The sequence below is a fragment of the Humulus lupulus genome, chromosome 4 (assembly GCF_963169125.1).
Source record: "Humulus lupulus chromosome 4, drHumLupu1.1, whole genome shotgun sequence".
Classification (NCBI taxonomy): domain Eukaryota; kingdom Viridiplantae; phylum Streptophyta; class Magnoliopsida; order Rosales; family Cannabaceae; genus Humulus; species Humulus lupulus.
This window is the reverse complement of record NC_084796.1, coordinates 225,140,593-225,165,566: the sequence shown is the minus strand read 5'-3', so window position 1 is coordinate 225,165,566 and position 24,974 is coordinate 225,140,593. Positions and strand designations below refer to the sequence as shown.

Genomic DNA, 24,974 nt, shown 5'->3' with positions numbered 1-24,974 from the left:
GCCTTCCATGGAGAAAGCTAGATCCCTTGAGACATCAGTGGGAAAAAAGAGACCTGGCCAAATTTTAATTTTATCTTAATGACATTGGTCATAACACTAACAATTGTCATTAATTAAAGAATGAGATCGAGACACTCATCCAAGCTGGACTATTATCGTAATATGCTCAGAAAAAAGGTAGCTCATAATCAACAAGCAGTGCTAAACCCTCAACCAGCTCCGGGACACCAAGCCAATTCACCAAAAGCTATCCCTGCTCCGGGAAACTAGGCCATCCCTCCTCCTGTCGAAGGAAGGGATATAGTCACCATTGCAGGCGAATCTCATCTAGCAGGTACAAGTAATGGAGCTCAAAAAAGATTTATTCAGGAGCTAAAACTCATTAGGGCGCAATATTTACTGTGAAGTAGAGGTTATCTAAACAACCACCCATTTTTACAGAAGAAGACACTAGCCACGTCCAATTCCCCCATAGTGATCTGCTGGTGATAACTATTCAGCTCGCTAATTGGAGGGTAAGAAGAATCCTTATTGACAATGGAAGCTCGACGAATGTGCTATTCAAATCAACTCTTGAAAAGATAGGACTATCTGTAGCTGATATTAAGGCGACCTCCATGACTCTTTATGGGTTTTGAGGAGAAGTAATGGCAGCAATAGGAACGATCGAGCTCGTAGTAAATCTAGGAGATGAAGCACGAGTTATTGCCAAGATGCTCGAGTTCGTGGTAATTGACTGTCCATCTGCTTACAACACATTCTTGTGAAGACCAGAACTGATGGTGTTTGAAGCCATAACTTATGTTCGCCATTTGGCCATAAATTTCCTCTCTTGTCCTTGGAGATATGCACAATAAGAGGGATCAACTCGCTACTAGGGAATGCAACAACATTTCCATGAAGGAAAAATCACAACCCGGGCAGCAAGCCATGGTGATAATTGAAGAGAATGAAAAGCCTCGAGGAATGGTGATTGCTAAAGAGGCGAAAGAACCTTAGGTGGTAGAAAACGAGGTTGCCCAACTAGAGGAAATAGACCCAAGGTTAGGTGTAGACTGATCTGAGCTCTAGTCTTTAGAGGAGCTAGAAGAAATAATTGTCGATCCAGAGAAACCTTCGAGAGTGGCAAAGATTGGAAAGAATCTTGGAGATGAATGAAAGAAGGTTCTAGTCGAGTTTCTGAGGAAAAACCTCGACGTCTTCGCCTGGTCACACAAGATATGGTGGGAATCAATCCAAGTGTGATTATGCACACCGTAAACTTGGACAAAAATGTGCCTACGAAGCAACAGAAATGAAGGTTATTGGGGAAGTAGCGAGGAGCAACTTTAGAGGAAGAATTTGCTCACTTACTAAAATGTGGATTCATCAGGGAGGCAATGTATTCGATCTGGATTGCTAACCATGTTTTGGTTCCATAGCCAAATAAAAAATGGAGGACCTGCATTGAATTCTCTGACCTCAATAAAACATGTCTAAAAGGTTATTTTCCACTACCAAGAATAGATCAACTAGTTGACGCCACGGCCAGCCACTAGCTTATGTCCTTCATGGAGGCGTATTATAGATATAACCAGATCGCGATGAACCCTGCAACCAAGAGCACACCAGCTTCATGACTGAACCCAATGTATACTGCTACAAAGTCATCCATTTGGGCTAAAGAATGTTGGTGCCACATATCAGCGGCTAGTCAACAAAATGTTTGTGGACCAGATTGGAAAAAATATGGAAGTGTATGTTTATGACATGCTCGTCAAGTAAAAAACTGTCAATAACCATGTATCCGATCTAAAAAAATGTTTTGTCGTGTTGAGAAACTATGATATGAAGCTAAACCCACAGAAATGTACCTTTGGGGGCTCATCGGGGAAATTTCTAGGCTTCATAGTTAACTCAAGGGGGATCGAGGCAAACCCTAAAAAAATCAGATCATTGTTATAATGTCGCCGCCCAGGGTGCGGAAAAAAGTTAAGAGCCTAACTAGAAAAGTCGCGGCCTTAATGTTGGTTTTTATAGATCAAATCAGAGATTATACGCAGCAGAACAATAATCAAATTGTTAATTTAATCCCACAAGATTTCTAAATCTACTTCTTCACATGCATATATACATTGAATCAAAGACATGAATAGATAATTACCTCAGGTCCTTCCTTGCTGCTATCTTTTTGTATGGCAAAATCCTTGAGATCCCACACCAAGATCTTCCAAAATGTTCTCAGCACACAAAGAACGAGTGTGGGCTCGCTATACAAAATAATAGGCAAAATCTATTTATCAGATATTCTAAACACATGAGATCTGATAAAGTTTGGACCTAAGTTTGTGAAGAACAGTGACCTATGCTTGTATCACTGTTCTCGTTCTCTCAGAGAGATTACAAGATATTTTTCTATCCCTGAAAAGTTACGTTCTGAAAAAATGATATCCTATATTTAATATATCTAATATATTAAAAATAAAATATTAGTTATTTTAAACAATTTGAAAATACCTAATCAGTTATTAGATTATGTTTAAATAATAATATTTTAATCATATTACAATATCTCATTATTTATTTAATATTTAAATAACTAAAATTGTGGAATCAAGAAACTGCTTAGAGTCTCTTATGTGTGTAGCACAGTGACTGTGCACTGTGCTTCACGTGTACCACATGCCAAGGATGACATGTAATTTTTCCCAATTTTTTTTATTATTTAAATACCAAAAATCCCAAAAATAAATTAATTCAAAATTAATTATATTTTTGTTAAATCAAATAATTGATTAATTCTCAATTAATTAATTACACATAATTATTCAATAATTATGTTTTATGCATAAAAAAATATTTTCTTATCAAATAAGTCCTTTTGCCCATTTTTGTATTTACCTTTGTCAGTGTTTGTTTGAGCCATTTCGGGGACCATGAACCTATAACATTAAGCTCCAATAAATTGACACTAAATAATTAAACTCTTTAATTATAATAGTTAATTTATTAATTCTGATATTTCTCTACTATAAATTCAGAATTGTACTCTTTATATTATAGATATAATTTTACAGAAATATTATCTTAAGTCATCAATTGATATAACCATCTTACAATAGTTCAACCCTCTAATTAATTAGTTCATAAATTTGAATGGAACAATTACCATTTTACCTTTCTAATTTACTTCTTATTCCTTAAGTACCATTAATTCACTAGTGAATAATTAATCTATAATCTAATTATTGATTTGAGCTCAAAATCATTCAGTTCCAGAATTAACCCTTAAGGGAACTAATATACGATCCGTTAGGAAAGATTAGATTCCGTATTGTTGATACATGTTCCCAGCCATCCATGATATTAAATCTCCAAAACAAAAGTCAGTAGCCTCATTCTTTGAAGAGACTTTAACGAATGAATCAAAAGATTTAATAAACATGAACAAGAGTTCATGAACACTCAGGATTTAAGTTGATATATAAATGATCATTAGTTATGATATGAATTACAAGTCTTTATTGTTAAATGGTTTTTGGATAAAGACTTTAATTTATATCTGTCCATGTCTTATATAATCATATTATACAAAGCACCTTTACAGAGATGTCTTACCACATCAATAATCTAAATCTAGATTATTTGTATCATTATGATACTTGGTAAACCGTACTTACAACTCCAATTAAAGAATTCCATAACTTTAATTTGTTGTTGTTGACTATTTTTATTCATTCATGTGATCTTAATTCTCCGTACTAATACAAGATCACATCCTCAATAATGTATATGGAATTTTTCTGATATTTACAAAATTATTCAAACAATAATTTAACAATCTAAATATAACAATAATAATAAACCATTGTATTTATTTATTCACAGAAAAAAAAATGTCTTTTACATGCTTTTAGGACACACTCCTAACAATCTCCCACTTGTACTTAAAGCAAGTGAGGCATTTCTCTCAATCCCATATTTCGTACATGACCCTCAAATTGCTTTGTAGGAAGCGTCTTCGTGAACGAGTCTGCCATGATGTGTTCTGATGCAATTTTCAGAATGGACACATCTCCTCTATGTACGATTTCTCTGACTAACTGGTATTTGCGCTCTATATGCTTTCCCCTCTTGTGGCTTCTTGGTTCTTTAGAATTAGTCACTGTTCCACTGTTGTCACAGTAAAAAACAAGTGGTTTCTCCACTTCTGGAACCACTTTCAGATCGGAGTAGAACTTTTTGAGCCACTCAGCCTCCTTAGCTGCTTCACAAGCCGCTATATACTCGGCTTCCATAGTGGATTCTGCAATGATGGTTTGTTTAATACTTTGCCAGACTAATGCTCCTCCTCCAACAATAAACACTGATCCAAAAGTAAATTTCTGACTATCTCTGTCTGATTGAAAATCAGAATCAATGTAACCAGTGGGGTTCAGGTCTCCACCTGAATATACTAGCATATAGTTTCTCTAGTATTTCTAAGATACTTGAGAATATTCTTCACTGCAATCAAATGACTCAATCCAGGATTGGATTGATAATGGCTGACTATCCCTACTGCATAAAAAATGTTAGGTCTTGTACACTCATGGCGTACATCAGACTGCCTACTGTTGAGGCATAGGGATACTGTCTCATGTCTTCCTGTTCCTGAGGTGTTTTGGGACACTGCTCCTTGGAAAGGAATACTCCAGAATGGGTTGGCATGTCACCCTTTTTGAAGTTTTACATATTAAAGCGTGCTAGACCTTTATCAGTATAAGGTGGACAGTGCCAAAGTATTTGTTCTGTCTATCTCTAAGAATCTTAATGCCCAGAACATACTTGGCTTCTCCCAAGTCTTACATTTGGAATTGTTCAGCTAACTAGTTATTTACCCTTGATAATGATGTTACGTCATTTCCAATCAGTAATATATCATCAACGTAAAGAATGAGGAATACTACTATACCATCTTTGATTTGTATATAGACACAAGGTTCGTCAACATTTTGTTCAACAACCAAATGTTTTACTTGTGTCATCAAAACTAAGACTCCAAGATCTAGAAGCTTGTTGGAGTCCATGAATGGACCTAAGAAGCTCGCAAACATTTTGCTCTTGACCTTTTAATTCGAATCCTTTTGGTTGAGACATGTAAATGGTTTTGTCAAGGTAGCCATTCAGAAAAGCTGTTTTGACATCCATTTTCCAGATCTCGTAATCCATGCATGCATCTATGGACAAGAGTATACGAATGGATTTTAGCATGGCTAATGAAGAAAAGGTTTCTTCATAGTCAACCCCTTCTTTCTGTGTGTAACCTTTGGCTACAAGCCTTGCTTTGAAAGTCTCTAAATTCTCATCCACTCCTCTTTTCTTCTTGAATATCCACTTGCAACCAAAAGGTTTGATATTCTCAGGTGGATCTTCAAGAACCCAGACAGAATTGGAATACATCGATTCCATTTCTTGGTTCATGGCTTCTTGCCATTTTTCCTTGTCAGAATGATTCATTGCATCTTCAAATGTCAATGGATCATCTTTGTTTGTGTTAGACACAAGCATTTGAACTTCTTGTTAATAGCGTGGGGGTTACTGACTAACCCTCCCACTACGACGAGGTTCTCTACTATTCCGAATAGAACTAGTAGTTTCCTATTGCCGTTTTTTCATTGGTTATTGTTGGTGACTTTGCAACTTCATTCGAGATCATCTCCTCCAGAACAACCTTTTTGCGAGGTTTGTGGTTATTAACATAGTCATATTCAAGAAAAGTTGCATTTGACAATACAAATGTTTTATTTTCTTTTGGACTATAGAAAATTCCACCTCTAGTCTCTTTCGAATATCCCACAAACATGCACACTTCAGAGCGTGATTCAAACTTCCCAGTCTTTCCTTTTAAGCACGTGTGCAGGACATCCCCAAATTCGAAAATAGTGTAAACTAGGTTTACAACCACTTTATAATTCTATGTGTGTCTTTTGGATAGACTTAGATGGAACAACATTCAATATGTATAGAACACATTGAATCGCATAGCCCCAGAATGACAGTGGTAATGATGAGAAACTCATCATTCATCTAATCATATCTAATAACGTTCTATTCCGTGTTTCTGAAACACCATTTTACTATGGCATTTCAGGTGTAGTGAGTTGGGATTGAATGCCATGCTCGCGTAAATGGTCCTCGAATTCAAAATCCAAGTACTCTCTTCCTCGATCAGATCGAAGTGCTTTTTAGTGATTTACCTAATTGCTTTTCAGCCTCTGCTTGAAATTCTTTGAACTTTCTAAAAAATTTAGATTTTCTTTGCATTAAGTATAGGTAACCATATCTTGAATAATCGTCAATGAAAGTGACAAAATATCCATAACCTCCTCTTGCTTGTACATAAAGTGGATTGCAACATCCGTATGTACTAGCTGAAGTTGTTCTGTGGCTCTTGATCCTTTAGCAGAGAAAGGTCTCTTGGTCATTTTGCCTTCTAGACAGGATTCACAAACAGGGAGAGATTCAATAGATAGTTCTCCTAAAGGACTATCCTTTACAAGCCTATTTATTCTGTCTAGACCAATATGGCACAATCTCAAGTGCTACAGATATGTCTCACTATCAGAATCAGCTTAATAGATTTAGGATTAGCTGTTTTTAAATAATTCTTTATTATAAAAATTTGTCATTCATTATAGGTATGTAAACTTTGTTTATCCCAAAGCATTTGCATAACAAGAAAATAGATAATTTCTTTAAATAATAACTACTTTATTAATAAAAGAAATAAATGTTATGCAAAAAATTATAAATAAGTTTCCAAACATTAATAATCAAAATTATTAATAATAAACTAGGTTTCTAGACTATAGTTTTCTTTGTTTAAAGAAATCTAAAATTTCTAAAACAAAATAAAGAAATTTAAATTGTTCAACTAACAATAAAATTACTAAATAAAAACTACTCTCCAACTTCTCCAGCTCTTTACTCGCTACCAAAATCCTCATCAGTCTCTTCCTCCTTTTCAGGGTTCTGATTCTGCAAAAGGAAAAACAAAACAAAAATAGATTAGTGGAATAGATTTTTGAATCTACTATCCCAAATTTTGAATCTGATATTCATAGTATTTGAATCTACTATTCAAAGTCGAAAAAATATATGTAAATCTTATTTACCTTTTTCATTTGATATAAACGATGACACTCAGCAAAGACTTCCTCTGTCATTGCTCGCGACATCTCATGTGCTGAGTCATAGTGTATATATTTTTCCTTTGTTTCGTCAGGCATGGTTGAAAGCATGCAATAACGTGCTAACCGATCGGATTTCATCCAATTTGCATATTTTTCTTCTACTTCATAGCTAGTAGCCAGAGGTGGTTATATTGGAGATTTTTCACAGACTGTTGACATCATCTTCTTATAAGAAAAATTGGTCAACATGCCTTGAAACCAGTGTTGCATTTTTCAGGTTCAAAAACCAAGGATTTGAGAAAAGCATCGGTGTGTAATTCACCAATAGACATTTTTGCTGGCAATAAATAAATACAAATAAATATTATTATATTTAGAAAAATAAATATCAAAGTTTTCGGAAGTTAAACATGATGCATGAACACAATTAAAACACATAAAATAAAGATTAATTTCCACAATAAAATTTTATAACTATTAAAGTGCCACCTTAGGGTCGGCCAAATTAATTTTAGAGAATTTATAAGACATTCTTATCTTTATTGTTTAAAACTTAAAATAACTCTTTATTTTCTCTTTTAAACATTAAAGTGTCGCTTAGTTTGGTTAAGTTATGATTATCCACTGCAAAAGCTTAATCATAACTTTGTGAGTGTAATCCATTATTTCGGAGTTCATGACTTAACTTAGGACATGCCGCCTTAGGGTCGGTCAAACCTAAAATACATCATTAGTTCCTATCTTTGTAAGAAATACAACCTTGCTATTGATATGTCTAGATACATTCCTTAGGGGGACGAAAACAAAGCCGTCGCAAGGCGCTATTCATATCTCACGGTGTTATATTAATAATGGAGACCACAGGTTATGTTTGAGATATCAACCCTCTCTCACTAACTATTTTGAAATAAGTGTTTTTAACCTAATTAATTCCAAATTAATTATAACATCTTTAAACCTTATGAACATAATTAAAATTGGAAAGAAAGCGAGTTTCTAGGTCCATATCCAATTTTAAATTACCAATTATGTTCATCTAAACTTTACTAAAAAAAAAAACAATTTTAAAATAAAGTTGGTTTAAAGAAATTAAGTCATAAAGACTTAAAATTGGTGTGATATTTTACCAAGTTTTCAAAAATAAAACTAAGTAATTTACATGCAATTGATTTCGCAAAACAATTCATATAAACATATAGGACAATCCTAATAATCATGTTTCTACTAATGAGATGCATGATTATGACTGTGTGAGTTTTTATGTATGGCATAAAATGCATGAACATGTTATCAATCACATGAAAATAATTATTTAAATAAATAAACAATAAATGTTGAATCGGGTGCTTTTGGGTATTTCTAATTTTACAACCACTTTATAAAATTAAAAAATAAAATAAAACCGCATTGATCTCCATCGGGCTTCTTTACTGTACTGTCGGTAGGATATGTGTCGTTGTTGGTCCTTTTTAAAATAAGAAAAAAAAATTCTAATTATTTTGATTAATTAAAACAAACTTTTAAATAATCATTATTTTTCTTTTTCTTTTTAATTAAAACAACTTTTAATTAAAATTAGAAACTGAAATTTTTAATTAAAATATGTTATTTTTAAAATTAAATTTTGAAATAAGATTTTCAAAAAGTTTGTTAGGATAACAAAATTATTACATTATTAAAATATCAAATTTCTAATAAATAGGATATATAACATTTTAAAATTAAAAAAATAACAGAATAATTTCAGAAAAAATAAAAAAAAATATGGACCAGCAGGACGGGGACACATGGCGTCAAACGGGGCTGCCGGGACTGAATTGTACGGAACCATACGGATCCGTACGGATCCGTCCGTACGGTCCGTATAGACGTCCGTACGACGTCCCGGCAGTGGCTCGGAGGGCGGCCTCGGAAGAACGGTGGCTGAATTTTGAATCCCGGGCTCCGTTCTAACTTTTGTGTGATCGAAATTACAATTTTATGGTGTCAAAAACCAAATAAAATTACATAAATCCTATGCTCTGTATTGGCTTACACAATGATCTAATCATAAACAAATCCTAACCCAAAAATACCATATAATTAACAATTCAACACTTCCATGCATTCAATCATATTAAGCCATCCATTCATTCATCAAAATAAATAAATACATAAAAGTAAACCCACACAGATTCAATATATATATATATGTGTGTGTGAAGATGGTTCTGGTACCATTTGTTGGTTTTTATAGATCAAATCAGAGATTTTACGCAGTGGAACAACAATCAAATTGTTAATTTAATCCCACAAGATTTCTAGATCTACTTCTTCACATGCATATATATATATATATTGAATTAAAGACATGAATAGAAAATTACCTTAGGTCCTTCCTTGCTGCTATTTTTTTGTATGGCAAAATCTTTGAGATCTCACACCAAGATCTTCCAAAATGTTCTTAGCACACAAAGAACGAGTGTGGGCTCGCTATACAAAATAGTAGGCAAAATCAATTTATCAGATATTCTCAACACATGAGATATGATAAAGTTTGGACCTAAGTTTGTGAAGAACAGTGACCTATGCTTGTATCACTGTTCTTTTTCTCTTAGAGAGATTTCAAGATATTTTTCTGTCTCTGAAAAGTTACGTTCTGAAAAACGGATATCCTATATTTAATATATCTAATATATTAAAAATAAAATATTAGTTATTTTAAACAATTTGAAAATAACTAATCAGTTATCAGATTATGTTTAAATAATAATATTTTAATCATATTACAATATCTCATTATTTATTTAATATTTAAATAACTAAAAGTGTGGAACCAAGAAACTGCTCAGAGTCTCTTATGCGTGTAGCACAGTGACTGTGCACTGTGCTAAACGTGTACCACATGCCAGAGATGGCATGTGATTTTTCCCATTTTTTATTATTATTTAAACACAAAATCCCAAAAATAAATTAATTCAAAATTAATTATATTTTTGTTAAATCAAATAATTGATTAATTCTCAATTAATTAATTACACATAATTATTCAATAATTATGTTTTATACATAAAAAAATATTTTTCTTATCAAATAAGTCATTTTGCCCATTTTTGTATTTACCTTTGTCAGTGTTTGTTCGAGCCATTTCGGGGACCATGAACCTATAACATTAAGCTTCAATAAATTGAAACTAAATAATTAAACTCTTTAATTATAATAGTTAATTTATTAATTCTGATATTTCTCTACTATAAATTCAGAATTGCACTCTTTATATTATAGATATAATTTTACAGAAATCTTATCTTAAGTCATCCATTGATATAACCATCTTACAATAGTTCAACCCTCTAACTAATCAGTTCATATATAAGAATGGAACAATTACCATTTTACCTTTCTAATTTACTTCTTATTCCTTAAGTACCATTAATTCACTAGTGAATAATTAATCTATAATCTAATTATTGATTTGAGCTCAAAATCATTCAGTTCCATAATTAACCCTTAAGGGAACTAATATACGATCCGTTAGGAAAGATTAGATTCCGTATTGTTGATACATGTTCCCAGCCATCCATGATATTAAATCTCCAAAACAAAAGTCAGTTGCCTCATTCTTTGAAGAGACCTTAACGAATGAATCAAAAGATTTAATAAACATGAATAGGAGTTCATGAACACTCAGGATTTAGGTTGATATATAAATGATCATTAGTTATTATATGAATTAAAAGTCTTTATTGTTAAATGGTTTTTGGATAAAGACTTTAATTTATATCTGTCCATGTCTTATATAATCATATTATACAAAGCACCTTTACCGAGATGTCTTACCACATCAATAATCTGAATCTATATTATTTGTATCATTATGATACTTGGTAAACCATACTTACAACTCCAATTAAAGAATTCCATAACTTTAATTTGTTGTTGTTGACTATTTTTATTCATTCATGTGATCTTAATTCTCTCGTACTAATACAAGATCACATCCTCAATAATGAATATGGAATTTTTCTGATATTTACAAATCTATTCAAACAATAATTTAACAATCTAAATATAACAATAATAATAAACCATTGTATTCATTTATTCACAGAAAAAACAAATGTCTTTTACATGCTTTTAGGACACACTCCTAACACTTAAGTCGGTTAATATCCACGTCTAGGGATAAATGTCCCCCTTTCTATAATCTACTCAGAGGAAATATACGATTTGAATGGATGGAAGAATGCGAACATGCATTTTAAGATCTGAAGAAGCATCTGGTTAAACCCCCTGTGTTATCAAAACCAGTTGCTGGGGAATATCTATACATGTACCTTTCAATAACGAAGAACGTAGTTAGCACTATGTTAGTTCATGAAGAAATTTGGGCTCAGAAACCAATGTGTTACATAAGTCAGAGGCTTCTAGGAGTTGAGTCCTGATATCCTTTGATTAAGAGGCTTGCATTCTACCTGATTTTGGCCTTGAGGATGCTCAGGCCGTATTTTCAATCTCATACTATACACGTCTTAACCGATCAACCTTTAAGGTAGATCTTGAAAAAGCCTGAGGCATAGGGATGTCTATTAAAGTGGGCTATGGAGCTCAGTTAGTTTGAATATTGTACGAGCCACAGACAGTAATAAAGGGTCAAGCTGTCGCTGATTTTGTAGCTGAATGTACCGGGTTCCAAAATGAACCTATGAGGGAACCAGTATAAGAATTGTGGAAACTCTTCGTTGATGGGTCATCCAACGAAAATGGATTTGGAGATGCAATAATCCTAATTACACATGAAGGACATCGCTTCCATATGACTCTCAGATACTATTTTGACGCGTCCAACAATGAAGCGGAGTACGAAGCTTTATTGGCTGGAGTTCAGGTAGCAAAAGAGCTGAAAGTAAAAGAAATTCAATGCTTTAGTGATTCTTAGCTCATATTTAATCAAGTGTTAGGAGAATATCAAGCTCGAGGAATCAAAATGGCAGCCTATCTCACAAAGGTAAAAAGTGAACTGTCAAAATTCAAGATCTATTCCATCGAGCAAGTTCCATGCGAGCAGAACACGAATGCAGATGCTCTAGCCCGAATCGCCACCACCAAAGAAGTGAAAACATTGAATGTGGTCCTTGTGGAACTCTTAGAAAATTATAGCATAGAGGAAAAGCTAAAATAGGTCAGAATGATTCACAAAGGACCGACCTGGATGACCCAAATAGTAGAATACCTCACATCTATAAAACTGCCCGATGACCGCAAGGAAACACAAAAATTGCTATACCAGGTCCCAAGGTAAGTTATAATCGAAGGGGTTCTGTACAAGCAAGGTCATTCCATGCCTCTTTTAAGATGTGTTCTGCCCGAGGAAGCGCAGGCTATCCTCAAAGAGATCCACAAAGGATTTTGTGGAGACCATGCTGGGGGGCAAAGCTTGGCCTTGAAGGTTCTAAGATAGGGTTACTTTTGGCCCACACTAAAGAAGGACTCAACCTCATATGTCCTCAAGTGTGACCAGTGCCAACGCTTTGCCACCATTGCCCAAGCTGCACCCATGGAGTTAAAAATGATTTCCTCACCCTGACCATTTGTTATATAGGGGGTCGACCTAATTGGCTCATTGCCTACTAGCAAATCAGGAGTTCGATATGCGATCATCGCAATGTACTACTTTACAAAGTGGGTTGAGAAACCTTTGGTGACTATATCCTCGAAGAAATTATTGGACTTCATAGTGAAGAACATAATATGTTATTTTGGACTCCCAAAGAAGATCGTGCCTGGCATTGATATTCAATTTGATAGCAATCTGTTCACGAATTTCTGCGAGAAATACAACATAATTAAGAGTTTTTCTTCAGTGGCATACCTCCAGACCAATGGGAAGGTCGAGGTAGTAAAAAAAACTCTTAAGGCAAGTCTAAAGAAATGATTAGAGGACGTTAAAGGGCTATGGCCTGAACAACTCCCACAAGTGCTCTAGGCCTACAGGACCCCACGTCAAGGAGCGAAGACTCGAGCTAGGAGATTTAGTGCTTGGAATGGTATTCCTAGCTAACAAAGACCCTAAATATGGTGTACTCAGATCGAACTAGGAAGGACCTTATCAGATCGTGGAGATTTTATGGGAAGGAACCTTCAGACTAGCTCGGTTAAATGGAAAGATAGTTCCACAAACTTGGAATGCCTTGAATCTAAAGAAGTATTACTAGTGATAGGAAATTTTGTTAGACTCTATTTATTTCATCTTTTGTAAGGCTTAAGTATAAAATTCATGTTTTCTATAGTTTGAATTTGAATAGTATAATGTTGTTGTGTAATTTAAACACAGTGCTAGAACTTTTCAATTTATTCTTGTTATTTAGCACGAGTTGATTATGTAAAAGCGATCTAGAATATTTATAAATTTTGACTACTTGAGAGAATATTTCCCTCGATAGTCTTTGAAATATTCTGCAAACTTAAGATAAATTTTTGCAACTTAGAATTTGGAAAATCTTTGGCTTTTTAAAGCACGAGTTTTCAAAGCAATTCCAAATGCAAACTTAGTTAAGAAAATTCAAAGTAAAAACAAAAATCCTAGAATTTAACTAGGTACAAAAATCCTGGAGCTAAACCAGGTCTGGGGCTTGAATCCTAATAGGTATGTGCAAATAGGCGGTCAAAATTTATGGATATAACCAGGTCAACGACTAGAAAGTAAATGGTCAAGCCATCAGGCACATGTCTCAATCTAAAATGCGCTCCCTACAACTATGCAAGTGTATAAAAACTTCAAGGTTTATAAACACGATAATAATTAATAGAAATGGGGTGCAGAAAGATCGAACATAAAAAAACCAACACATGTAAGGAAAGTATGTACAAATTAAACGATGATAATTAACCTCGAGCAGTGCCCTAAAGAAATTTTCTCGGCCTAAAAAGCCCAATTACTAGGGATGAAAGCATCCCCAAAAAGAAAAATATATAAAGCATAAATGGACAAGGCCTTTAACTCTAAGCTCTGGCAACGTGCTCATGGGAATAAATCTGATTGCCCCTTCATTTCCTCCAACCCCCGAGGTTGTGTCCACTGTCTTGGCCAGTACTTTTTCCAGCTGATCTTGGAATTTGGCAAGGTATCGCCCCCATAGCTAGGCGTCTAAGAAGGAGAAGTCACCTTCCTAATTAAAGAACTAGACCATGTAAAACATTTTTTCGAAGGACTCTACCAACTCTGCATCAACTCTCGTAACCTTTAATTGGAGTTCTTCGACTTGTGCATCGACTTTCCCTTTAATCTAGTCGCGGCATTGGAGCACTTCCATGGTATGCGCCTTGGCAATCTTTTCATTGTTCCAAGAAGTTTCCAGATCTACCTCAAGCTATCGATTCTTTTCGCGAGCTTGATCCAGTTCCTAGAAGTTGCATCCTAGATCTGCTTGCACCTGTCCTTTACCTCATCAAGCTCCTTCATGAATTGATCTTCCACAGAAAGGGTGAAACAGATCCGTTCTCCAGCCTAGATCTGGGCAAAACATGACTGCAATGGAATATAAATGAAGGGTTAGACTACAGAAAATATGGGATAAATTATGAGAAAGAAGCAATGAAACTCACAGTCAGACACATCCCAGAGCAGAGTTCAGAACATAAGAGGCAGGCTCTCCCTCAGTCGCTTACATCTCCTTAATGAAGAGCTGATTGAGATGTGCCACCATCTGACTGGTAAGGCCCTATAATAGAGCTTGAAGATGGTTGGGAAATTTTGCCACCTCGATATGAGAAGCTGGGATGGCAACCGGAGGAACTCCCTGGATAACTTGGGGAACTGACGAATCAGTCACCAGGGGAGCTGGGGAAAGAGTATCCTTAATCGTTAGAAATCATTGATCAATTGTTTGAGGCGAAATCATAAGTACACATGATTAGGAAGATGATTAAGGCAGTTCTTTGGATCGTTTGAGCCGTTCAAGCCAACCTATTATATGATAATCCCTAGTTTCCCACGTTTGATCCATGACGATTGTTACTTTTCTTCTATGAACCGAAATTTTTCACCCAATACCTCATTAAAAAAAAAAATTCCTTTGTAACCCATTGCACCATGGTTATATATATGATTTTTTATTTTGTGGGATGATTTGAAAGAAAGAAAAAGGGGAAATACTTATGGGTTATTTGTTGGTTGTAATTTGTGTATGATCTCTAATTCTATCCGTGAAATATTATTAAAAAATAAGGAAAAAAACAAAAGAAAAAAATGATGATTTGTAATGAAAAAAAAATGCATTTATGCAAATTTTGCAAAAGTATAAGTGTGGGAGAAATAGTGAGATCATTATGGAAAGAAGAGTACGAAAAAATAGGTATTTCTTTAATTGTATGGGAAAATTTGGGGCAAGTTCGAAGAATGGAATTGATGTATGCTATGGTGTGATTTGAGCTTAAATGTATCTTTCTCAACTACCCTTATCCTTAGCCTTACATTACAAGCCTATAAAGACCTTTTGATTTTTGATCATTGTGTGTTTATATTAGTGGAGAATGATGAGTTAATGTCTATGGAGTGGATTCTTTGTATTGAAAAACATTTTGGTATATAGGGACTGATTTAAAAGAAAATGATTTGACAAGTATGGATTAAATTTGATGCATTTGAGTTGGTGTTGTGATTAAGTGCTTAGTAAATTATTTTTGAAAATAAAATGGTGAATTACACATGGAGTTGAAATTTTAAAGAGTATGAAAATATTATTTGTTTTGGCATTACTTATTAGTGTGATTCTCAGAGACATTCAAGCTTTTGACAAGACCTTTGTTTAGAGAGTCTAGATTATTTTTTATTATTTTCATTTTTAGTTTTGTTATTTTAGTGTTTTGCTAAGGGACTAACTGTTAGAAAAAGCTTATACAGGATCTTTATTTATTTTCATGTATATCTAATATTAAACAAATTAATACAAGATAGCCTAAAACATGTTTCTAAAATTGAATTCAAAGAGAAACAAATAATATAATACTTACAATATACGCAGCGGAATTAAGAGTCCTTCCTTCAATTTCTCTAACTCTTGTATCCTTTTTGTCGCAGAGTATTATCAAGAAACTGAACCGATCTTCTATTTTCTTCACGATCTTCCAATGTATCCTTAGAACCACCTAGACTAGTGTGGGCAATTCTCAACACATGAGAAAGATATAGAGAGAAGAAGAGAAAATAACAAAGTGGCTTAGAAAAGGACTTGTGTTTAGAGAGAATATAAAACTATCAGAAAATCTGACTTATCAAAAACCCTTGTTTTGACTTCTCTATAAGCACTCCTTTTATAGACTCAATTAGGCCATTTAATTTAATTAAAAAATCAATAAAATAACAGCCATTTTGAAGCCCTAGGTCGAAATTATCATGGGCTATAGGCCCGTGAAATTTCTCATTTGATTATAAGCCCATTGGACTTAAAATCAAGGCCTGTATTATTTTCTATTGATTTAATTAAATAATTATTTAAATCCTTTATCAAGTTAATTATTTATAATTTGAACCTTGATTTAAACTTATTTATTAATTTAGATACAAATTTATCTTAATTAATAAATCTGCCATAATTTATCTTTTCTTCTCAAAATTACACAACTCTGTGAAATTATCCAAAATTGACCTGGTCAACTTTGATAATTCTAATTGATGATTAAATCAATTAATTGAGACTATCTAGATGATTTTATCCAAGGTACAATGAGGACCATGGGCCTATGAAATCAAGCTCCAATAAGTTATCATAAATCTAACAAATAAATTTACTAACTTATTAATTCCTCGTGACTCCACTATAGACTCGGAATTGCACTCTTGAATTCATAGAACGCTCTATAACAAATATAGATACGCTATTAATTATCCATTGTTACAACCATAATTGTCACTCAATCCTCTATAGACGGTCTACAATGAGATAGGACTAAAATACCGTTTTACCCCTCATTGTATTTTATCCTTAAAACACTTAGTTCCTTGTAAATGATATTTCAGTAAACTAATTTAATTACTGAAATGAGATCTCTATCATTTAACACCTTGAACCAAACTAAAAGGAAACCATCATTTCACTTCTTCATCAGAAGCTATAGATGTTCATATCTATGATTAACACTCCCACTCAATTATACTACCGAGTTCCCAAGATGTAAGTATGGGCTAGTTCGTAGGGTAAGCTGGTAACGAAAAAGTCAAAGAACTCAAATAATACAATCAGTTAGAATACTAACCACTCAGAATTGAGATTGAATTGACCTATGGTCAACTATATGATATGACTAGAATAGACAATAACGGCATGTTTACTTATCTTATCAACTGTCAATATCGGTCCTGTCCGATGTAACAAATACATCCGATCTTATCTACTTTGCTAATGTTCTGGAAAGAACATAACACTGTAATGTGTAAGTAGATCATATCATAGATTGGCAAGTCAGTGTAAATCCGGTGCACTAACTAATCTTAGGACTAACTTATTTTGAACATATAATCATATTTATATTCCACTGTGATTACGTCACTATAAATAAGATTAGCTATATGCTCGGGATTTAATAGAAGTTTATATTAAAAAAATAATCATGAAAATAAAACATGTGAGCAAAGTGATTAACCAAGTCAAAAAATGATTTCTATTCTTTTATTGATAATAAAATGAGATTACAAAGAATTTGGGTTTTAATTAAGGCATAAAACCCCAACACTAACAAAATTCAAATGTGGGGGAATTTGATAAGGGACTAGCTCCTGAACCCTTACCACCTTTGCATTCAAAAAGTTTCCTTTCAAAAACAAAATTTCCATTTTTCTTCTCAAATTTCTCCCAAAAACCTTCATCACCTTTCAAACTCTTAGAAGCTTTCAAGGAGTTTCCTGTGGATGTATCGACATTTCCTTTGAATCGAACATATAAACTGTAAGTATTTCCTCACCTGGTTTGAATCTTTCAATTCTTTATTTTCCAGTGAGTTTTTTACTTCGAAAATGTTCTTTTCTCAATATCGTTTAGGATACATCTTTGTGTAAATAGGAAATAGGGTTCGGTTTAGGCTAAATGAACGATACTAGGTTTGTTTAGAAAGAAGGTATTCATAAAACTGGGCAAATTTTTTGGGTTTTACAAAGAAAATGCTACTGGTAAATAAATTAGAATACCTGTTCAACTGCAGAAGTCGAAAGGGTTTTGGGTTTTGTTTTGGATAGCTTAAGGGTCACGATTCCTTAAGCTGTTTTCCATTAAACCGCTTTCAAAGAGAAAAGTAGTGGGTTTGATGAGTTTAACACATGAATCCCAAAGTATCAAGGAATTTCATGAAATCAAAGCGCGTGGCCTAGGACCACGGGTGGAACCACGCGTTGAGCTAGAACACACCTTAGCTCGTGTAAATTTTAGATCCTGAAAGTAAACCACTTAAACCCTTGGATCTTCATACCTCTACAGTTGTAACTAGTAATTGTCTTAGGTTGCCACGAATAGGTTGTTTTGTCGTCAGGCGAGGTAAATCATGGCTCCCCAATGAAAAACGTAGCAAGCACTACTCCCAAGAGGAATAATAAGGGCAAGAAACTTGCCTTCAACTCTCAAATTCCTCACTTCGGCCCTGTGGTGGAGAGGGAACTCATCATCGACCCCAACACGTTCTTCAAGGTCGAGCACATAGTGTCCCGGATAACGTCTCAGGGAAAGATCCTAGTGTGCCATGGGATCGAGATAGGAGTTGATGGCCTCCAAGCCCGACCTCCGTTGGAAGGAGAGCAGATTTGTGCCCCTCTCCAAGATGACTATGGGGCGTGGAGTGATGAGCATCTGAAGGCAGGTGTCATCCTTCTACTAAACTAGTACTTCACAGATTTCCTGAACTACGTTAGACTGGCTCCATTCCAGCTCCCGCCAAACTCATACAGACTTCTGGCGGGGTTAAAATATCTATTTCTGAGGCATGAGTGGGAGGTCCCCACTCCGGCGGATATTATGTATTTCTTCTGCCTCAAGGCCAATCCCGAGCAGAAGGGACGAGGTGACAGTTTTTACTACCTCGCTCATTTTCCCAACTCAGCCTCTATCATTAACCTCTCCAGCCACCCAAATGACTATAAAGACTTGTTCTTTATGTCAAATGGGTTCAAGAATTGCAAACACCGATACTTCAACCACCCTCATAAGTCCTCTATCTTAATGAATTCATAACATGAACTTTTTCTATCACTTTCACCCATCTTTTTTTTTTGTTTAAGTATTCTAACTGAGTTCATTCTTTGTGTAGCTATATTCGCGAGGGAAAGGCAATCTAAGAACCTTGGGGGTCAATATGAGACGTTGTCTAGTCTTCCTACGAAGGAGAAAGACTACCACCAAGTTGTGAATGATGCCACCATGGTGGCCTGCAATCTGATCAGTAAGGGTCAAATGCTGGCTCTCAGGACCTAAGTTCCTCTTCCTGTTATCCTCAAGCTCCCCCCTCCTCAAGAAGCCTTGCCAACCAATGAATACATTGAGGAGGAAGAAGACGGGCATTGCTGGTGCGGAAAAGGTAAGCTCTAGAAGACAATCAGGGGCCTGATTGAGAATGAGCTGCGTCCGGGGCAGCAGTTAGCCCCTCTAGCCAAGGTAACCCATATAGAGAGTTAGATCGGGCTACTGCCAACTTTAGACTAATTCGCTTCAACCCTAATCAGTTCGTTAGTGGCCATCCTACCGACCCAGACCTAAACACAACCCTCCTTCAGTGTGTGGACCATTTGGTGGTACGCTATGACCACAACTACCCCAAATGGACCATTGTGGTTGACAACACTCTCAATTGTAGGTCCTCCATTTTTTAGGAGTATGGGAAAAACTGTAAGACCTGGACTTCCTTGCGTCAGGGTGTATATGCCCATTGTTTTAGGCAGTACGTAGATGAGTCCAACCCCGAAGAAGGACTTGAACCCCCTAGGACAGAAGAGGTAATAATTTAGATTCTGCCCCACCTCCGTTAATCCAAGAGTTAGAGGATTTGCCTAGCCCAGTCCATAACCCCGAGCTGATCATACTAGATTCATCCCCTAGCTCGAAGGGTAGGGTTCTTGCTCTATTTCTTACTTTTACATTATTTAGAATAAATATTTCTTATATTTGAACCTTCTGCTCATTCTTTTTTAAGGCAAAGAGATGGAGCAGCCAGATGCCCCCAGCTTGAGGGGTGCTTTTAAGGCTGGCAGTTCTGGAGCTGGTCCTGTGGTGAAGAGGGCTAGAATAACAAAGAAGCAAACTCCCAAGACTGGGGCTACCACACAGTCTCCAGCTAAATACAAAGGTGTCAGCTCCACCCTGGAGTAGCCACCAAAAACCTTCCCTGTAGCTCCAGTGACAGCAGTCACGGTTCATCAAGATTCGCCTCCTCTTCCTCCACCTATACCTCAAGTGATCCAAAGTAAGGCTCCCACCGTCCAGATCCCAATCCAGCCACTCAACCTGGCCAAGATCCATGAGGCATTTTGGGGTACTGTGTACGAGATGGCAAGCCATATGGTCAACCGTGCCTACAAAGCCAACACCAAAGACTTGAGGACGTCCTCGAATCTGCTATGGGGATGAACCTCACAGTGAGTCCTTCTCACTCTTTTTTCTTTTTCTATTCTCATTAATTTTTTTTAAACTATTGTTGACTTGCCTTATCCTTTCACAGTCTATCCTAACTCAATTCCGAGGAATTTCTCGGGTTAAATCTAGGGATGAGGAGCTCTGGGCCGCCTTGAGCACTGCCTAAGAGGGCGAACAGTCTGCCAAAGCCGCACTAGTTTCCTCCCAAGAGTGTGAGCGGTCTGCGAAGGATGCCTTGATTCCTTCCTAGGAAGGTGAGCGAGTTGCCAAGAATAGGGTCGTAGAAGTGAATCGTCGACTGGAGCAACTGCAACCCGAGAATGAGGGGCTTAGAAAGAATCTTTATGAGGTCGAGGCCAAAGCCAAAGAAGAGGCTGCAGAGTCATCAACTCAAATGGAGGAGATGATTTATTGTTGCTGGACTTTTAACCAGGACGAAAACTTATCCTTTATGCAGCCAGAGTTATGGGAACCATATCTTGCTAGGTTCAAGATTTGGTTCTCACAAGAACCCTCGGAGACCGTCGAAGCTTCTGAAGCTGTTAAGGGAGATGGCGAGGAGGTGACCTCTTTGGAGCAAGTTGAAGGACCCCAGTGATTTACTATTTTTGTTTTATCTTTTATGCTTCTGTAATTAAGTCCCTAGGAACCAAAACATTTGCCTTCAGGCTTAGGACGAGGTTTTTTCTCCTTGAGATAACAATATACTTTTGAATATATATCTAACTTGTTATCTATGTGTGTTCCTCTCAATCTATTGTTTTCTCATGTCTGTGAATCCTTAGATTCTTGTACATTCGAAATCTTAGGGGTTGTCTTTTGATCGGGATAGATTTTATCGATATCTTAGTTGTATCCAATATTTTGCTCGCTTAATTGCGTCATACCTATTAAGAATCAAGTCGTGGACCCGGTCGCATCCAAGGTTTCTTAATAGGCTTAATAGCATTGTACCTGTTAGGAATCAGGCCTCGGACCTGGTCATATCCAGGGATTTTGGTAGGCTTAATAGCATTGTACCTGTTAGGAATTAGGCCTCGGACTTGGTTATATCCAGGGATTTTTAAAAATTTCTCAAACTTAGTTCGTGTTCCAAATTTTGAAAAGTCGAGCTTTAAAAAGCGGTTGAATAATCAATTTTTCCAAACTTTAAGTTTAAAAACTCTCTTTGGTTATATGCCCCCCAAGCAACTATTACGTATAAATGCTCTAGGTTGCTTTTACAAAGTGAGCTCGTGATAACAAAATGATAAAATTGATTATTTAATAATTTGACTGTTATTAAACTAAAATGATTTTTATTAACAAGCCTTACATAAACAGTAACTCTGAAAGCATTAAAAACAACAAAATTATTCATAATATTTTTTTAGGTGCAGGGCATTCGAGGTCCATGGGACTATTTCTCCACTTAGCCAGGCTAGCTTGAAAGTCCTTTTGCACAGGATTCCACAATCTAATATGGTCCTTCCCAGTTCAACTCTAACACACCGTCCTTGGGATCTTTATTTGCTAAAAAGACCCTTCGGAGAATCAAATCGCCTCATCCGAGATCCGAGTCTGCGTCCTTTTACCTTCTAATTGAAGTAACGAGTGATTTTCTGTTAGTAATGGGTGAGCTGTAATTGGGATGCCTCTTATTTTTCTTCGATTAGATCGAGGGATGCACTAAGTAGCTCATGATTATGATCCTAATCAAAGGTCTTTTGTTTGTGGGTCATCGCCAACACCTCATTTGGAAGCATAGCCTCACTTCCAAAGGTCAGGGAAAAATGGGTATGTCTTGTGGAGGTTCGATGTTAGGTCCAGTAGGCTCAGACTACCTGTGGGAGCTGCTCGGGCCATAATCCCTTGGTTTCATCTAATCATTTCTTTAAGCTTGCCCTTAGGGTCTTATTTACGGCCTCGACCTGACCATTAACCTTTGGGTATGCTACCGACGAGAAACTCTTGGTTATGCCATATTTTTCACAGAAGTCTTTGAAGAGATCGCTATTGAACTGAGTTCCATTGTCTGACACATTCTTTTTCAGGAGTCTAAATCGACATATGATATTCATCACAACAAAGTCCAAAACTCTCTTCATGGTGATGGTTGATAAAGGTTCAGCCTCCACCCACTTCGTGAAGTAATCGATGGCGACAACAGCATCACGAACTCATCCTTTTCCTGTCAGCAAAGAACCAATTAAGTCAATTCCCCATGCTACAAACGGCCAAGGGGATGAGATCATGGTTAGCTCGATAGGAGTAGCTCGAGAAACTATGGCGAAGCGTTGGCATTTGTCATACTTCTACACATATGAGATCGAGTTCTTTGTTAGTTTAGGCCAAAACTAGCCCTGTCTCAGTACCTTTAAAGATAGATTTTGCGCCCCAGCATGATCTCCACAGAAGCCTTTGTGTATTTCTTGCAAAATAGTATGTGCTTCCTCAGGCAGAACACATCGTAGGAGGGGCAGCGAATGCCCTCGTCAATATAGGATCCCTTCAACCATAACATACCGCGGAGCTTAATAAAGCAACTTTCTCGCATCCTTTCGATCGTCAAGATGATTTCCGGTTGTGAGGTACTCCACTATGGGGGTCATCCAGGTCAGTTTTACTTCAATCATTTGGACCTCAACTGTTTCTGCTGTTATACTTGGGCTTTCCAAGAACTCCATCAGAACTACATTCAATGTATACGCCTCTTTGGTGGTAGCAAGTCGAGCCAGAGCATCAGTGTGGAAATTCTACTCGTGGGGTACTTGCTCAACAGAGCTAAACTCGAACTCAGAAAACTCGCCTTTTACCTTAGCTAAGTAGGCCGCCATCTTGATGCCTCGAGCTTGGTATTCCCCCAATATCTGATTGACTACGAGCTAAGAATCACTATAACATTGGATGGCTTTTGCCTTTAGCTCTTTCGTCACCCTTAGCCATACCAATAAGGCCTCATATTCGACTTCGTTGTTGGATGCTTCAAATCCAATCCTGAGAGCTGTATGGAATCGATGCCCTTCAGGTGAGATTAAGATTATCCTAGCTCCTGATTAGTTCTTATTAGACGATCCACCAACAAAGATTTTCCATAATTCCTGCACCAGCTCCCTTATCAGCTCATCTTGAAAACCTGTGCACTTAGCCATAAAATCAACAAGGGCTTGACTATTGATTGTTGTCCGTGGCATATATAATATCTCGAACTGGCTGAGTTCGATGGCCCATTTTAATAGACATCCCGACATTATAGGTTTTTGCAGAAACCGCCTTAAAGGTTGGTCGGTTAAGACGTGAATAGAATGGGACTTGAAGTACGAACTGAGCTTCCTTTAAGCCAAAATGAAACTGAACGCAAGCTTTTCTATCAATAGGTACCATGATTCAGCTCCGAGAAGTCTCTTACTTACATAATACATGGGTTTCCCGACGCAACTCTAAAAGTGCACTTCTAAGGATCCAACTTCATGTCTTATTTACTCAACATGCCAAAACATTATTCTAGATCGGACACATGATTACTCACAGTCTTTGATTTAACAAGCATATCATCGACATACACCTCCATGTTTCTCCGGATCTGGGTAGCCAACATTTTGTTGACTAATCGTTGGTATGTAGCACTGGCATTTTTCAGCCCGAATGGCATAACTTTGTGGCAATATACATTATGCTCAGTCATGAAGCTGGTATGCCCTTGGTTTGAAGGGTTCATCGCGATCTGGTTCTATCTAGAATACGCGTCCATAAAAGACATGAGCTCGTGAACGGCTATGGCGTCTACCAACTGATCAATTCTTGGTAGTGGGAAATAGTCCTTGGGACAAGCCTTGTTGAGATCGAGGAAATCAATACAAGTTCTCCACTTCCCGTTTGGCTTTGCGACCAACACAAGGTTAGCATCCCAGATCAGGTATTTTGCTTTCCTAATAAATCTACATTTAAGTAGGCAAGCTACTTATTCTAATGCTTTAGATCGTATTGTCCCCAAGAGCCTTCGTTTTTGGGCCTTTGCAGGAACATTCTTGTCCAAGTTCAAAGTATGCATTATTACACTCGGACTGATTTCCACAATATCCTCATGCGACCAGGCGAAGACATCCAGGTTCTTCCTCAAGAATTTGACCAACTCCTTCTTCCTTTCGGCTTCAAGATATTTTTCCAACTTTGACAACTCTTGAAGGTGCTTTTGGGTCGATATTTATTTCCTCGAACTCTTCTATTGCTTTGAGCTCAGATCTATCTTCGC

General features: G+C 36.3%; 1 protein-coding gene across 5 annotated transcripts in view; it reads left to right on the top strand.

The window, feature by feature from the left end:
• LOC133831256 (LEAF RUST 10 DISEASE-RESISTANCE LOCUS RECEPTOR-LIKE PROTEIN KINASE-like 2.4) overlaps nucleotides 1-24,974 on the top strand; it is a 53,645-nt gene that overhangs the window by 14,213 nt on the left and 14,458 nt on the right. Inside the window, exon 5 of one of the 5 annotated variants that reach the window (XM_062261497.1) lies at nucleotides 16,213-16,402. The exons of the other annotated variants lie outside the window; for them this stretch is intronic. The gene's annotated coding sequence lies outside the window, so the exon portion shown is untranslated. Of the gene's footprint in view, nucleotides 1-16,212; nucleotides 16,403-24,974 lie in introns of those variants that run through there. 5 annotated transcript variants of the gene reach the window in all.